Consider the following 17715-nt stretch of genomic DNA (forward strand, 5'->3'; position numbering starts at 1 on the left):
TCTGACAGCAAGGCGATGTCGTCTGCAAAGTCTAAATCTGTTAGCACATCAGGTCCGATTCGTCTGCTTCATCTCTTCTCCAGTTGGAATCCAAGCTGCTCTTCTTTGCCTACAACTGCCTCCCTCAATGCATAGTCTAATACCACCACAAAGAGGTATGGGGCAAGGGTCTTTCCTTGCAGTACACGCGCAAGTATATCACACAGTTCAGTTTTAAAATAAATAAATAAATAAATAAATAAATAAATAAATAAATAAATAAATAAATAAATAAATAAATAAATAAATAAATAAATAAATAAATAAATAAATAAATAAATAAATAAAATTAATAAAATTAATACATCCAATTCTATATATATCTATATGTGACCTGCTACCATAAAATGAGAATAGAGTCGCTAGTTGGTCAACTTATAATATAGTGAGTGTGGTGTATAATATAATGCGTAGCCGTATTCATTTATTTAGTTTAGTTACTTGTTATTATTTATTTATTCGTTTATTTACTAAGTCAAATTTTACCATGTAGTAGACCAGTCATGAGGAAAGCACGTGATGATCCAATCGGTTAGCGAAACTCGGACCGTAAACTTATGACAGTGGTATGTCATGCATGAATATACTATTGTAAGGTTCAATACCACTAAACTATTACACAGTTTTCAATGGGAAAATTGGTCATTTCGGTCACCAATATCAGTTGTAAGTAGATAATTTGTTATTTTAGAGCTTCTGTACAATTTACTGGAGCATGTCTAAATAAATAAATAAATAAATAAATAAATAAATAAATAAATAAATAAATAAATAAATAAATAAATAAATAAATAAATAAATAAATAAATAAATAAATAAATAAATAAATAAATAAAATTAATAAAATTAATACATCCAATTCTATATATATCTATATGTGACCTGCTACCATAAAATGAGAATAGAGTCGCTAGTTGGTCAACTTATAATATAGTGAGTGTGGTGTGAGAAATACCTCATGAATTGCCTATGGCTCAATATATGTCACCTGCTACCACGAAATGGGCGTTATGTATCAAGTTGGTAATTTCGAGACATCCTGGCTGCTGAGTTAATGTTCTTTGTTTGTCGCGCACATGTACAAACCAGCAGTGAATGGAACATGTGCCCCCATTCACAAATAACATACATAAATACTATTGGCTTGAACAGGTGCGTGTGAAAGAAGGAACATCAACGCAGCAGCCAGGCCGTCTCAAAATTACCAAGTTGCGACTTGACGCACATTTCGTGGTAGCAGGTCACACATATTGAGCCATAGACAATTCATGAGGTATTGATAACACCATACTATAGTATAGGGGAAAGTAGACCAACTGGGATTTTCCCTACTTTGTGCAAATCACCATATCTGCGGCTCTATAATGCATTCTGCTTTCTACTCACATATGAGTAGTGTAAACAGAGAGAGCCCTCATATATATTTGTCATTTTTCTTTGGATTGTAACAATTTTTGAGATCCACACTGTTGTTGAGCACACGTTCGAACATATCTGTTACAAAATAACTTACAGTGCGTGTTTGTAATTGGTGATTCCACGAACCGCTGCGTTTCGTGTCATGGTACAGTACCTGTATTTTTAAATTTGTCAGGAAATGGAGGTGATCTCTACTTAAATTAACCCTGTTGTCTTACACAACTCAAAAACATTTTAATATGCCAGTAAAAGTGATGTTTTGATGTCTTATGCCCCCTTCGGAACTCGTACGTTAGACGCATCAACATATCAGTACGCGTGCATTATTTTGTACAAGTTCAAAAAAGCCATGATAGTGAGAACCAATCAGAGCAAACGTTAGAATATACGAGGTGTGCATATATATTGCACAATTGCACGGACGCACACTCCGCGTAATACGCGCAGTGCTTTCGGGCGCACTCATTTTTCTTGCGGGTGGATGTATTTATATTTGCTTGCATTTTCCAACATTTTTAGTGACGATGTTGTTATAAAAATAGCTAAAATCACGGGGTTTTTTCTCGGGTACAAAAAAAGGTTAATAAATGGGTATGTATTACTGAGATGTTGATGCGTCTAATGCACTCCTCCCTTCGAGCTCTTGCATCAGACGCATCAACCTCTCAGTACGTATGCATTATTTTGTAAAATTTTCACTCCCAACAAGTGATGCGCATTTTATTACCCTTTTATACACTCTTAGATAACAAGAGCCAATTAGAGCAAACTTTAGAAAAATGCGAACCATGCATTATTTGTGTATAATTGCACGCACCTGCATTCCGCGTACCATTTTTCTGACAGGTTGATGCATTTACATATTTGCTTGCATTTTCCAACATTTTAGTCACAATTATGTTTTAAAATAGTAAAAAACCTGGAATTTTTTCTCGTGTATAAAATAGGTTAATAAATGCGTATCACTTGTTGCTCGAGAAAGTATTAAAATAATGCACTTGTACTGAGATGTTGATGTGTCTAATGCACGCCCATATGGGGATCGTGCATTAGACGCATAAACATCTCAGTACGCGCGCATTATTTGGTACAATATAGCTCCCAATACGTGATACGCATTTAATAACCTATAAATAAATAATGAATCTGCGTGTGAATCTCGAGTCGTAGGTATATCATTTGTTATTACTACAAGGCCCATACGGTGTTATTGTAATTGCAGTGGAATTTTTGTTAATGTTACATTTAACTCTATATCGGTTTATTTATTCAGATTTAGATACATTTATTTTTGGTTCCATTTCAAACATACAAATTCACAAATATACATGATAATACTAATGACAATAATAATAATGAATATAATAATAATTGTAATAATTGATAATAATAATTATTATTATTATGATTAGAGGTGAATGGAATATCATATGAAAGAGAATAGGATGCTAGTCTAGAATGCATAGCGTGAGTTAAGTGGCACCCCGTAGTTTACAAAAATATCATACAATATAAATATAATTACGAAAGAAGAAAAATACAAAATTGAATAGGTATATATAATATACATAATAGTCCAATAATTACAAAGGAAAAACAAAAAAGAAAAACAAAGGTATTTTACTATCACTAAATAATTATACCATGGAAGATGCTTCATAAAAAGCATATTAGCAATAATACATTTTGATAGCAGAAAAACTATAGGTACCCATGTGTATACCATTAATTATGGGTGAATATGATTTAGGAACGAGATTGTATAAAAGAAACATTATGAGTTTAACCCCCTGAGCACCACCTGCCGATCTAACATTGCCTCTGATTGGTCAATTGCATGATATTTTCACTTTAATCACCAATCAGAATGGAGCTTTGCAAATAATTCAGCCCAATTTGTTTGTGTGGTGAAATTATTCTAACAATGTTGCTGATTGGTCCAATTGATAATGAAAACTTCTTTTTGGCCAATCGGCAGGTATAATCGGTATAAGTCTTGACATTACTTGTCGGTCCCTAGATTATTATTCGTATCGACTGATACTAATAAAGGAATCCTTGAATAAGGTATTTTACATTGTTCTCTTTCTGTATGTGAATATATTCATATCGTGTTAGAGTCCACATTTAACATGTGGTTGCTATCACATGCATGTATGATAATTACCATTAAGAAATAATGTCACATGCATGGAAACACTAATTTATTCAGTGATGCTGAAACAGTTTTGAAATATCTTCCATATGTGATGGCTCATGTGATCATGTTCTCATTGTCTTTGGTTCAAAGACTTTATTTCGCTAAATATTAAACACTATAAAATGTAAGGATGGGAAGTGAAGATAATGACTTCCAACGAATGTCTATGTAAGTATGTTAATAATGAAAGATTTGAATGAGAAACTGACAAATACTTGTAAGTCATTAATTATTAAATCGGTCACGTAACAAGCTATTTTTTATGTTTTTCCAGCAATTATATTCTACATTGCTATTTCAACAAAATCACCTATCAAACAATAAACTTTTCAAAAATTGTCAAATTGGTGATATATAAGGAAGCAGCTCAGATAAATACCTTTTGAAAAACAACCAAGTAAACAAACAAACAAATAAACAGATAGGTAAAACATACATAAGCATGAAAATAAACAAATAAACAGAAAATCCCCGCAAGAGGCCCATATTGTATTCATGATAAAAATAAATCAAATGTTAAAGACAATCAATACAGTTAGAACGTTTATAATAATGCACAGTGTACCTGGTTATGGAAAGAGAACGCTTGTGATCAATATTGGTATGAAAATATTTTCAATTCAATTGCAAGACAGAATTAGGATACGCCACCAGATATCTGCAAACAATCACACACTCACTCCAGAACCCACACGTCCTCGCATCCCTACATACGCACCCCACCCCACACAACATTATGCGCACATAATAGTTACATAATAGTCTGCTTAATAATATTCTCCATGAAATGTGTTACTTCCTCAAGTAGAACAAATGCGACTATATGACATTATAAAAAATAATATGTTTGTAATCATTATAAAGGAACGTAAAAGGTAGTAGCTTATAAATTACAACGTCTTTACCACGCTCTATTCTATATGGATCATTTATCGCAATTGCGCATGTGCAGAAGTGAAGAGTAGTTCAACACGGTATGAATCTATATACAAGTCTGTAGCTTCCATCTACCTGACGTGGCTTTGTAAGTTGGACCAGTCAGAGTGAACTGTTGTGATTTTCTTTCTCATTCTTCCATTCAGGAAGGAAATACACACAATTCTGGATTTTGTTCTCTGCCTGCGTAATAAGAAATGCTGTGCAAGCAATGCTGTGAACGCTAACTTACCAGAGCCAGCAACTCCCTGTACAAGTAGCAACCACACAAACTCTCTCGCATGTTTGTCGACTGTGGGCATTAGTGCAGCATTATTATCAAATGTTTCAAGGTGTGCGCATGAGATGCATGAAAAAGTGAAGAAAATAAAACTGGAAGCAAACGGCTATTAATTTGTGCTCTATGGCACATCTGATAATAAGCAGATAACGGGTCCGTTGGGATTTTTTTTGCTTATATGGAATGAGCATATTTAACAGTGTATTTTATCCGTACAACATCTACCATATGAAATAAGTTGTGCTGGTAAAGTTTCGCAAGAACGCATCATTATTACCACTGCATTCTGATATTACATACCTTTGTCTTGTTTGTATAAAGGCATTCGAAAATATCTCACCACGGATAATGACAATGGCGATTATTTGATATACAATTTGGAAGCCGGAAATTTAAACGGTAAGTAAGCTTTAAGAATATTTTAGTCATAATAACCATTATTATCAATTGTTTCAGAAAACAACGCAACATGCATTTATAGTTTCGGAATCATTTGCGTATAGTCATCTTAAATAATGTAAAATGTCCATTGGCATTTTATAATATAATAACAAGCATTGTTTTATTGGGCAAGAGGCTACTCTCAACCTGGATTACCTAACACCTTTACAAGGCTATCTTCACACATGTACTGTCATGCCATGTCCAAGAGAGACAGCTCCGTTAGTTATAAATTCTATTTTTGATAGCGCGCTTCTCATTTCTCGCCTCTCGTTGCTTTTCATATTCTTCGTATTCTTATTCTTCCTGTCTTTCCCATTTTATGCCAATTGAACAACGTCGTAATTTTACGAAGTGACGATTTCAAGCTAAAACCTTGTCACTTCTTGTGCTTGTATTTTTTTTGAAACGATCGCAGTAAGCGCGAGAGTTAAAATCTTTTGGGACAAGTCGTCCTACTTTTAAAACTATTTGCGTTCAATTTGGTTACTTAGTTAATACAAACTCATAGCGGATATTTTATATCTGAATTTAAAAAGCTTATAAATTGTATTGCATTAAAAAGAGCTTATAACTTTATATCGGTATATTGTATTAATTAAACTGTGATAATACCATAAATGAAAGTTAAATCTAAAATCAGGACGTGTATAAGTTTCTTGTCACCCTCAAAACTGTTAAATCGACTTAAGTATTTTGACTTATATATCCCGGTGTCTCTCTGGAATAGTTCAATATACTAATGTATATTTGGCAATGCGAATTTCTTATGAACCAGACCGTAGATCTCTAATAAATTTGCATTTACGAGTACTGATGAAAGATGTGTTCATAAGGCTTGATTAAAGTCTATAAATGACAAGTGCACGTTTTTTCATGGCTTAATACCAAACTCTTAGTATTGATCAGCTTGATTGCTTTATTAGCTAAAGTCAGTATTTTATTTATAGTAGGAGTTTATCGAAGGAAACTATCAAGAAGTGATCTATGGTACATATTTTCTACCCAAACCTTCCTTACCTTGCATACGTTAAATTGTTTCCCTTTTTGGCATTACAATACAGCTTACTTACGTATTTCTTGAATGGAAATTTATAATAAGAATTCTTTCAAAAGCGACGAGAATTGGACAAAATTATGAGAATTGAAATATTTTCTATGAAACTGTCAACCCTGTGGGCATACTTTCTCATCAAAATGGATGAGAAATATTGATTGCATTGAAAAAACTACCTGTCACATTGTTTTAAATAAATCAAAATTTTGCTATATCGGTCCCCGGTCAGTCCCACAGGGTTTAACGTTTCAAAGAAATCAAAAATGCTCATTTGAAGTTTCCGCTAGTGATACTTGATCTCTTGTAGATAATTAACGGAATTACAATACACCATGAAGTCACGATTTAATTCAAATGCAACGTAAAATTAACATATTTCACTTTCCACATAGCAACCAAATTCCCGCCAAAATCTTGACATCAATAATCAAAAACTATCAAAACTATTTAATGAAAGGTGCATGTACTTCGAAACAATTGCAGTATGTATAACGTAATACGTAATACCAGAGGTGAAGAATGATTTCAATACCTTTAAGGCTATCTCAACATCACTTACCCCACCAAATTTGTTTTTACCTTTCGACGTTTTGAATAGATATTTATGCCACATTAGTCGGTTAAACTGAGCATTTGCCTGCAGAAATGAAAACCAACACAACAAATGCTCATGCCACGTCTGCATCCTATCCTATAAAAAGATCTATCCCACTCGGCAATTCTATATCGATATTACTTCACAAACGCAGTAGGTGTTGAAAAGCGGCAATTGACAACTAAGCGCTCTTACTGATACAAACCTAACACAAACTATAATGCGCTGATGCGATATTTAATCGTGTTGGTACAGTTTAAAGTTTAGTCAGGCAACGACTAATCCGTGTTTAGATAGATGCTGTGATACTTAGAGTCGAAGAAATCCAACATTATTTTTAAATTATGATTACGGATCACCGACCGAATGAAGAAAGTGACGCTCTTTGCATGAAGATTTCTATCTTTGACCATGGTGACTGCAAATTATTCTTTATTCCGACTTGCATTAAAGTTGCCATGATCACAGGTCCTTCACCGCGCTCTTAACCGATCGTAATCACAATTTTGCTTGATGATATATCAACATTTAAATTTCTATAATACCTAAAAGTTAATATTACTGTAGTTACCTAAAGGTGATTTGGGATCAAATAAAAATTACTCTATATTATACGACCACTTAGGGCAGACAATACATTAGATGGTAAATTGGCAGTAGATATCAAATAAATTCTGAAAGAAATTAATGTGATGAAAATAGATTATCCACCTTCGTTGACGAGTATTCATTTAGCAATTTGAAATACAACAAATTGAAGTATCACGGATAGCACAAAATTATTTTAAAGGAGGCATTTCCGATTTACATCACATGCTGTTTTCACCTAAATCAAATTTGGACTCCATCTTGCCGTTTATTTCAAGTGTATACCGTTACTTTGCATTAGAGGCGCAAAATATGTACTAAATCACTTCAAAAGAGTATTTGGCGTTTATCAGCGCACTTATCCATCTCAGAAACACTATTTGGGTTATACCATCTGAATATAGTATATTTTGTACCTAATCACAAAGTTGAGTATTTCCTCTGTTACTAAAATCTCCAATTTTAGAAGGTGAAACTGTAACAGTCAATTTGAACTTCCTCAGCATTATTATTAGTGATACTGATTATGGTGCTCTATTTATACTGTCATTGACATTATTTCGTGCAACTTCTTCACGTCACCGTGTTTAATATTGCAACGAAACGAGTTCAGGGATGCGTTAAAAGACTCAAGCGTAACAACCATGACAACGGTATATTTTCTAGACAAGTTTACTGAATATATTAAAATAAAAGACTTCAGTAGTTTCATTATATTTTAATCCCTGCACTAATTTGTCATACAAAGCTTTATAATTTTCAGTCAAATTAATGCCTTTCCTTTTGCCATGTTTGCTGTCTGTGACATTTCAAGTGTACCGTTGCTGTTGAATTAGGGGCGCAAAATATGCACTAGAATCACTTCAAAATAGTATTCGGCGTTTATCAGCGCATTTGTCCATCACATATTAATTCCTTTCCTTTTTAGCGTCTGTGACATTTCAAGTGTACCATTGCTGTTGCATTTGGGGCGCAAAATAGGCACTAGAATTACTCCAAAAGAGTATTTGGCGGTTATCAGCGCACTTATCCATCATAGAACACTATTCAGCTTATACCATCCGAATATAATGTAGAATAGTTTGTACCTAATGACAAAATCGAGTATTTTCTCTGTTACTAAATCTCCAATTTTAAAATATGAAACTGCAACTGTCAATCTACACTTTCCCCTTTAATTAACATTATTATTACTGATACTGATTACCTATTAATATGGTGCTCTATTTATACTGTCATTGACATTATTTCGTGCAACTTTAATACTTCACGTCACCATGCTTAATATTGCAACGAAACGAGTTCAGGGATGCGTTGAAAGACTCGAGCGTAACAACCATGACAACGGTATATTTTCTGGACAAGTTTACTATATATATATCAGAATAGAAGACTTCTGTAGTTTTCTTATATTTTAATCCCTGCGCTTATTGTTCATACAACTCTTTAAAAAATTTCAGGCAAATTAATGCTTTTCCTTTTTGCCATGTTTGCCGTCTCTGAAACTTCAAGTGCACTAATTGCTGTTGCATTAGGGACGCAAAATGTGCACTAGAATCACTTCAAAAGAGTATTTGGCGTTTATCAGCGCATTTATCCATCATTATATAGAACACTATTTGGCTTATACCATCCGAATTATAGTATATTTTGTACCGAATCACAAAATTGAGTATTTCCTCTGTTACTAAAATCGCCAAATTTTAAAGGTGAACTGTCACTGTCAATCTAGTGAACCTCCCCTTTAATATTAGTATCAGCGATACCGATTACCCATTAATATGATGTTCTATTTATACTGTCATTGACATTATTTCGTGCAACTTTAATACTTCACATTATCATGCGTAATATTGCAACAAAATGAGTTTACGGATGCGTTGGTAGATTCAAGCGTAACAACCATGACAATGGTATATGTTTTAGACAAGTTTACTAGCTTTACACAGAAGAGAACGATATCACTAGCTTCATAGAATTATGATTATCCATGCACTAATTGTCCATACAAACCTTTAAACTTTAAGTCAGATAAAACACTTTTCTGAAATGAATGTTGTACAGAAACGCATGAAAGTATGAAAAAGGCTATATCTCTAACTAACTTTGGCTTTGTCCTTATATAATATTTTGTTTTTATCTATTATAATAGCTTTAATCATTTACTGCAATATATTTCTTGTTATTTGTCCCTGGGGAAGGTCAGTATCTGCTCGAACGGTCGATTGTATTTTTGTTTACTTTCGTCTTTATTTTGTCGCTCGGTTTTGTATTTGAACTGTTTCTTTTTTTCTTGGCGTTTACACTATTTTAGTGTATTTTTTCCCATTGTCACTGCAGATCTTGGGATTGATCGTCGATGTGTTTTTGATGGCAAGATTATTTAATTATTTGTAATGGCACATCAACTAATCAATTAACTGCATTGGAAAATACACAAGATCAGGCAAAATCAGTCTGAAGTCGGGCATATTTAATTTTCAGTTTTCTACATGATTGCATCAATCATTTGTAAAGCTACATTTTGCATAAAACCCCATTGAAATTGAACATTAATTTAATTCCAAAGATATGAACAGTTGAAGTGTTTCCAAAACAAAAAGCAACAAAAAAAAATCGATATTTCCGACTTCTGACTTTGCTTGATCACATCACATATAAAAAGATTAAATGTAATCACAATTATCAGTAGTTCAAAATAGATATTTCATAAATGATAAGGATCGACAAAACATGGAACAAATTTGGCTGCATTACCTTACTTGTTCCCCACGTTAAATTGGTATAACTGGTTCAAATCTGTTTATCTGGTTACTATTGTTTAAACGTATTTGTATAGACGAATACATCGAGCCAAGTGATTGTGGGAATTCAGTAGGCCATTACTGGGTCCCGTCTGCACCAAACTGGTGTTGTTACTGCCCAATTGGATGGATTAAATCCGCTTAAAAATCGATGTTGAATTGTATTGTGTTGTAAACTTTCACCATTCTTTTGTCTACGTGTAATAAGGGATGATGGAATGCAGTTTAATATCCCCGCCAAGGCCACATCATTTCACATTTTAGATGGGATAGACCTAAGGGCGGATTGAGGTGTAGGAATGCGTGAAATTGGATTCGTCTATAAAGCACGAACGTACGTATAATTCTGATAATGTTGATGGGGCAAAGTCATAGATGAGTATGTCAATCGAATTCAGATTCGTAAACATTGATTTATAATGAAATATGTTGGAGCAGTAGCTAATATTGGTAATAAATCCGGTAGATACAGAACGAAAGTATAATTCGGTATCATTTAAGGATAAAAATATTCATACGTACGACGTAAGTTACTTAATAGTTAAAAACACACCAATGTGGCGCAATTTCTTGTTTCTTGTGACAAATCAATCTATTTTTACAACAAATAAATGTCAGATAGCGACTGAGTCGTGCAGAAATAACAGGCAATTTAATTAAGTATGTCAACGTACACCGTATCAATTCACATTTATTTAAAGAAACTTAATTAAGTTGACATCGTATTTGTGAATTGTACGTTAACATGCTGTTGACATACTGTATTTAAGCATGTTAGGTGTAAAGGTAAATAAATCTAAACAGATTATTTCCAGTGCCCTGTTTACTATTACAAATGAATGCACATACACATTAATGAGACAGAGTTTACAGCCAAACCGTCTGCAAACATTCAACAATTCAACGAACAATCACAAAATCAACTTATCGTGTAATCTCTAATCTGTTTTCCCGCGCCCGAGTTTGTTAACCATTTGTGAGCGATGGTTCTCGTGCTCATCTTCTCCGTCATTCTGTCGTGTGCTTTATGATTGAGATGTCTTTTAAAATGGAAAACATAATTGATTAGATCATTACGGTTGTTCGTTCATGGCTGAGATGGTAATGGATATGGTTTGACATTTAACATACAACATTTTTCCAGTACATGAAAACATTACCGTGTGTATTTTGAACACATAGTAAAACCGCGCCAAAACCTCATAAATCCTGTTTACCACGTGCGAAAAACACATGTTGCTGGATGTTCATGCTGGCAGTTTCTTAATTGATATAAATACGTTACATGGATATGAAGCTTGACAAATGGAAACTATCAACCTTGTTTTGGGCTGGATTTACTACAGGCTGTGTTTAACCCAAAAAAGCATTACACAAGGAGCTTAGTTAGTCACCGGGGCTTTAACTGAATGGAAATTTCATCAGCTCTTCGGTTTAAAAGTATACTGACACCATTAGCTCACGGGCTAAATGCTACCCAGAGGGAACGATCAGTATCTTTAACCTTTTGCACAGTAGAATTTTGTAGTTGGTTTATGAGACAATTTCCGATAAATCTTCCCCTAGGCTTGTACCTCTAATACTTCAATCCTTCTCCGGTTGTCTTCCTAACGAACAGCTGGCCAGACTGGGTTTTTCACTTAAACTAGTTCTGTAATTTCGCATACAATATTTATCCGTAAAGATTGATATAAGGTAAGGGTTAATCTATCCTGAGAATTTGTAGATTGATTCATTCTAAATCTAATCAGGTGTTAAAGAAACGGAATTGAAAATGAGTGATTTAACACAAGACACGACCTGTTGCATGTAAATTGGGATGGTTGTTCGTTTGATCTCGGCAGTCCTGACCGCTATATGTTTCATGTGAATATGGATGGTTGCGCATTTGATCTTGACTTTTTCTGAACAGCGATAATGATCTGAGGCATGTTAACAGGTTATATCAATTCAACAATATAATCACAGATTACCATTGCCATAGAATATGTTTTTTTTTGTGGATAAATATCACGAGCGCCATCGATGATTGCCACATAATATTATACTTCAGGGATGTTAAATGCCTTCACTAGAAAATCTCACATTAGGCAGTAGAGCCTTATGTGTTCAAGCTTGAGATCGACCATCGTCGACCCTTATTATTTATGAAAGATCAATTAATTGACTAATGTTAATTGTGGTTTCGTTGCAAAATGTATTAACCGATACAAAATTACAATTACTTCAGATTAATTAGTTGATATACCAGTAATCATTAAATTTATTAGTAATAAGTATCGACGGACGATCAGGCCGTGGAAACTCCTATACCGGCACAATACAAGAAAGTGGGGACAGCGCAACTCATTAGCTGTATATTACACGGGCTACAAAGGGCTAACCTCACTGATTAAAAGTAGGAAAATGACGCTGCCACAGGGCGGCTACCCAAAATGATTCATATTACCTGCGTATTGCTATAACGATTTTGACAACCAAACAAATAGAAGGCAGAATAAAAACGCTGCCGCAAGTTTTGTTAGCTCTATACAACCTTCAAAAGGTTTAAGATGATACTGGTACACTATACAATCATTATAAATACTATGAAAACCCAATACAAAAAAACAATTCAAAGATAAAGGGCTGGAATTGCTATAAAGCGTATTGCTATAAAGACGTACATATAAAACTATGACGTCACTGTCCTTAGATCGTACGTTAATTACCACGCAGCATCCTTGGGTCGATCCAAAGATCGGTCAAATTTGGCCACGTTGCCTTATCGCAAACAATCTATTGCTGGTTTAAGCATTCACAGCGAGTAAACCATGATATTAGTCAGATTGTGCAAACGAATTGTTCTGTAGAGTGGTGGATATGACCAACAACTATGTCATCTAGTATTACATTTATCAGGATTATATTTGAGCGTATGATCCAATATTTTTAATCGTCAAAATGATACCAAAAAAGAATACAGAGTGAACAGAAATCTCTTTTAATTACGAGGAGATAAGGTTTCTACGCATAATTGATTTATAATTTAAAAATAGATTATAACCAAGAAAATGCCATTATTTTGATGTAATTTAACTCCGTTATGATCCAATAGAAATGATGCTTGAAGACTGTATAAATTATAAATCTCGGCTAGTCTTATTAATGATATTTCACAATTTGCAGTGTAAAAATATTTAGAAAAATATAACAATGGCAAAACCATCACGTGTTAAAATTAGCCACATTTTTTCATTTTTTTGTCTAATCCATGAAATGATTATATATATTTGGTGTGAACCGAACAAAATCCTTATCCTTCTTTCCTCCTCATTTTTCCAGTCCATCTATGTTATTTAATTGTGTTGTAAACACTGCATTTATTGCTTTTATAGCAGAATGCAGCCTATTCCAGTTGTTATCCATACACCCCATATGGAAGACAAGACCTTAATCATCCTCACAGGATGTGTATATTTCAAACGGAGTCACCCATTCAGGTAACCCTAATTGAAATCCGCGCTCAATGTGTGGAAGTATAAGGTCATATCTTCTTTAGAGGGTGTATGAATTTCAACTGGAATTGCCCCATAATGATAAAACACCTGTCTCCTAATTTAAAGGTAGTATCTGCTACACAGGTTTGTTTTGTTTGTTTTGTTGTTACTGTAGTTGGTATTGTAGTTTGTTTTACTTACGGGTAGACGTACACCTGGTTAACATAGGTAACGCTAAAGTGGGTTAAGATAAACATCATTAGCCTATTCTAGTTGAATTCCATAGATTTCAAATGGAGTCACCCATTCAGGTAATCCCATTTTGAAACACACTCCCTGTGTGAAAAATTAAGGTCATGTTTTTCATAGGGGTGTATGAAATTCAACTTAAACAGTCCATTCGCTATTGGAGCTGGTATCTAAAAGATAGAGCACTGAAACAACGAACACATCAGGGCATATACAGGGTGTATCAAAAGAATTGGTACCCATCATTTTTCAGTGATTATGGACATGAGTGACACATCAAAATAGCTCAAAATGCAATATAGGATCCGCATAATTTGTTGATTAATGTCTTTAACAGTTATATAACCATAAATTATGGTTATTTCAAGAGGATCCAATGTTGCATTAAGAAGAAGCAGGCTTTTCAATAACCATCACAACTGCCGGGTACCAATCATTTTGATACAGCTTGTATTCATGTATTTTATGTGCAACAGGTTCAGCAGCACATAAACAAAAAGAGGCTGGGATTTATATTCAATATCTAATAGCATTTGTTTTCCAACCTTTTTCTATTATTTTCAATCCATTTCAATATTATTTTATCAGTCATACAGTTATTACCTGTCAACAGTGCAGATGTGTTTCAATAGGGTACTGAAAATAACTCGTATACCATGCTCTGCCATATTTTCATACCCTCTATATGTAATAAATTCTGCGCATGCTGTCAAACTTGTGACACTAAAATAATATAGTTTATAATAAATGGATCAAAGGGTTCCAAAATTCTCCTTCATTGTCAACGGGTTACATTTGTAGTTTTAAAGCAACAGTCCATTTCCCTCGACTTTTGATCAAGATGCAATTACGTCGTTATACTAATTTTCAAATTGTATGCTATTAGATAGCAGTGCTACTTTTACATCTCTTTATCAGCATACTCAAGGGACACTAACAATTTAAAGGATACCTGCGTATTTTTAGATTAGGTTACAGTTGAGTCATAATTATGAGCCATGAAAAAGCGCTTAAATATCTTTCGTATAAACGGTGCTCAAAATCAACCAAATGTGTAATTTGTATGTAATTGATTGGGCGTTGTGTGTCACAGGTCAATTTCCGAAGCATAGAGCATTGTGGGATGGGTCGTGATGCTAATTTGGGAACTATAATCATCCCTTACCGGGATATTGACAATGTCTACTCGTATGGCCAGCAACGATCAAGAGGAACTTGAGAATCGCAAAGAATAGCCCAACAATTACCCAGAGCCGTTTAGTACTTAGTGGAAAGACAGACACTAGGTGACTTGAGTAGTCAATGGGACCCTTTGAATACATTCATTGTTCTTATATCTTAATATGACCGAATGAATAGACATTTACAAGTCAATATTACTTTATAGAAGTTATCCGTGTTCTATAAGCGGCATATCTTATCAGCGACTGCTATACCTTGTTTAGGATTTCAAAAGTGCTATTTTCTCCCCTTACCTCTCTTTATCAGCATACTCAAGGGACACTAACAACTTAGAGGATACCGACCGGTTTTTTAGATTGAGCTACAGTTGAGTTATAATTATAAGCCATGAATAAGCGGTTATATCTTTCGTATAAACGGTGCTCAAAATCAACCAAATGTGTAATTTGTATGTAATTGAATGGACGTTGTATAGTGTGTCACAGGTCAATTTTTTATTCAATTTCCGAATCATAGAGCATTGTGGGATGGGTCGTGATGCTAATTTGGGAACTATAATCATCCCTTACCGGGAATTTGACAATCGGACCATGTCTACTCGTATGGCCCGCAACGATCAAGAGGAACTTGAGAATCGCAAAGAATAGCCCAACAATTACCCAGAGCCGTTTTGTACTTAGTGGAAAGACAGACACTAGGTGACTTGAGTAGTCAATGGGGCCCTTTGAATACATTCATTGTTCTTATGTCTTAATATAACCAAAATAATAGACATTTACAATTCAATATTACTTTGTCAGTTATACATGTACATATTACATTTAGACAATACAGGAGCGCTTCAATAGGATATTCTGAAATGAAAATAACTTCTTATATAAGGCTTTTTTACACCCTTTATAATATGTAATACATTGTGTGTACGCTGTCAACATTTTGACACTAAAATCATATGGTTTATAATAAATAGATCAAAGGTTCCGAAATCCTCATTCATTGTTAATGGGTTACGTTGACTGTTATCAAAGCAACATGTTATTTTCCCCATCTTTTTATCAAGCATGCAGTAAAGGTCTAAATACAAATTTGTGTGCTATATCCTCATACCTTAAAGCCATATTATAACATTTGCTGAGGAAGACGCCCTCACTGAATTTTTAAAATTCCTTTTTTACACGATTAAATTGTACTTTATTAAACCAATATACCCTGCAAAAATCAAGACTCTAGGTGCTGTAGTTTTGTCAAAATCCATGATTTTGAATAAAACGCCGGAATCGGCGATTTATTATTACGATGGAATTATTAGTCGAACGCATACACGGTGTTAATAACACACAGTACGTACACAGCGTGCGGGACGGTGATATACACAACATGACCGAAGGAGTGGTACGTATTGGCGACATGTGCGCTGGTAGTAAATTCCAATTTTTTTTGCTTTGCCGTATTTGTTCGGCTCAAAAATAAAAGGGGATATATCTGACAGTAAAAGCTAACATTTTATGGCAAAGAAATGCTAATCTATTTGGTTTGAAAATGTTATAATATGGCTTTAACATATCCAATTAACAGTTTCGAGGATACCTTACTGATTGTAGATTGGGATTGAGTGAAGTCACAATATTAGCCATCAAAAGCTGTTATCCTTCGTATAAACGCTACTCAAATTCAGCCATAAAATATAATATGTGTGTAATTGAATGGGCGTTGTGCAGTGTGTTACGGGTCAATTTTTATACAATTTCCGAATCATAGTGCATTGTGGGAGTGATCATAGTGCTCATTGGCAACTACAAGCATACATCACATCTCTGCTCATATGACCCACAACGATCAAGTCGCAAAGGAGAGACCACAAATTACTCAGAGCCGTTTGGTATAGTCCTGTTTTGTAGGAAGGACAGATCCCAGATGACATGAGTAGTCAATGGGGAATTCATTAATACATTAATTGTTCTCATTATCTAAGAGGGCAGAATTGCAACATTTAACATTATTAAACTTCCAATTCAATATTATTTTTAGTTTTAAAGTTATTACGTGTAGACAGTGCAGGTGCTTTTCAATGGTGTATTCTGAAATGAAAATAACCTCTTATATAATGCTCTGGCATATTTTCATAGCCTCTTTATATGTAATAAATTTTGTGCACGATGTTGAATGTTTGACACTAGAATAATATAATAAATGAATCAGAAGGTTTCAAAATCATTCATTGTCAATGCAACAGGCTATTTTCCCCCGACTTTTAATCAAGCAGGCAACAAGGTCAAAATACTAATTGTCAAATTATGTGCTATATCTCTTGCATTAACATACCCAAGGGACATCAGTTTAGAGAATACCTATACTGTGATCAGCGCGTAATATGCGGCACTCATAATCGTGGATTGATATAGAATGGTGTCACAGGCTGGGTGCATCACCTATAATAGTACGCAAA

At 34.2% G+C, this 17715-nt stretch overlaps 1 protein-coding gene across 1 annotated transcript in view; it reads left to right on the plus strand.

Annotated features, from left to right (window-relative positions):
- The first annotated feature begins 4662 nt into the window (after positions 1 to 4662).
- The window catches only part of LOC140135407 (vesicular inhibitory amino acid transporter-like), a 101957-nt gene continuing 88904 nt past the window's right edge, over positions 4663 to 17715 (plus strand). The window contains exons 1-2 of the mRNA XM_072156898.1: positions 4663 to 4926; positions 5196 to 5273. The gene's annotated coding sequence lies outside the window, so the exon portion shown is untranslated. The remainder of the gene's footprint in view (positions 4927 to 5195; positions 5274 to 17715) is intronic.

Source organism: Amphiura filiformis, chromosome 16, assembly GCF_039555335.1.
Source record: "Amphiura filiformis chromosome 16, Afil_fr2py, whole genome shotgun sequence".
Classification (NCBI taxonomy): Eukaryota; Metazoa; Echinodermata; class Ophiuroidea; order Amphilepidida; family Amphiuridae; genus Amphiura; species Amphiura filiformis.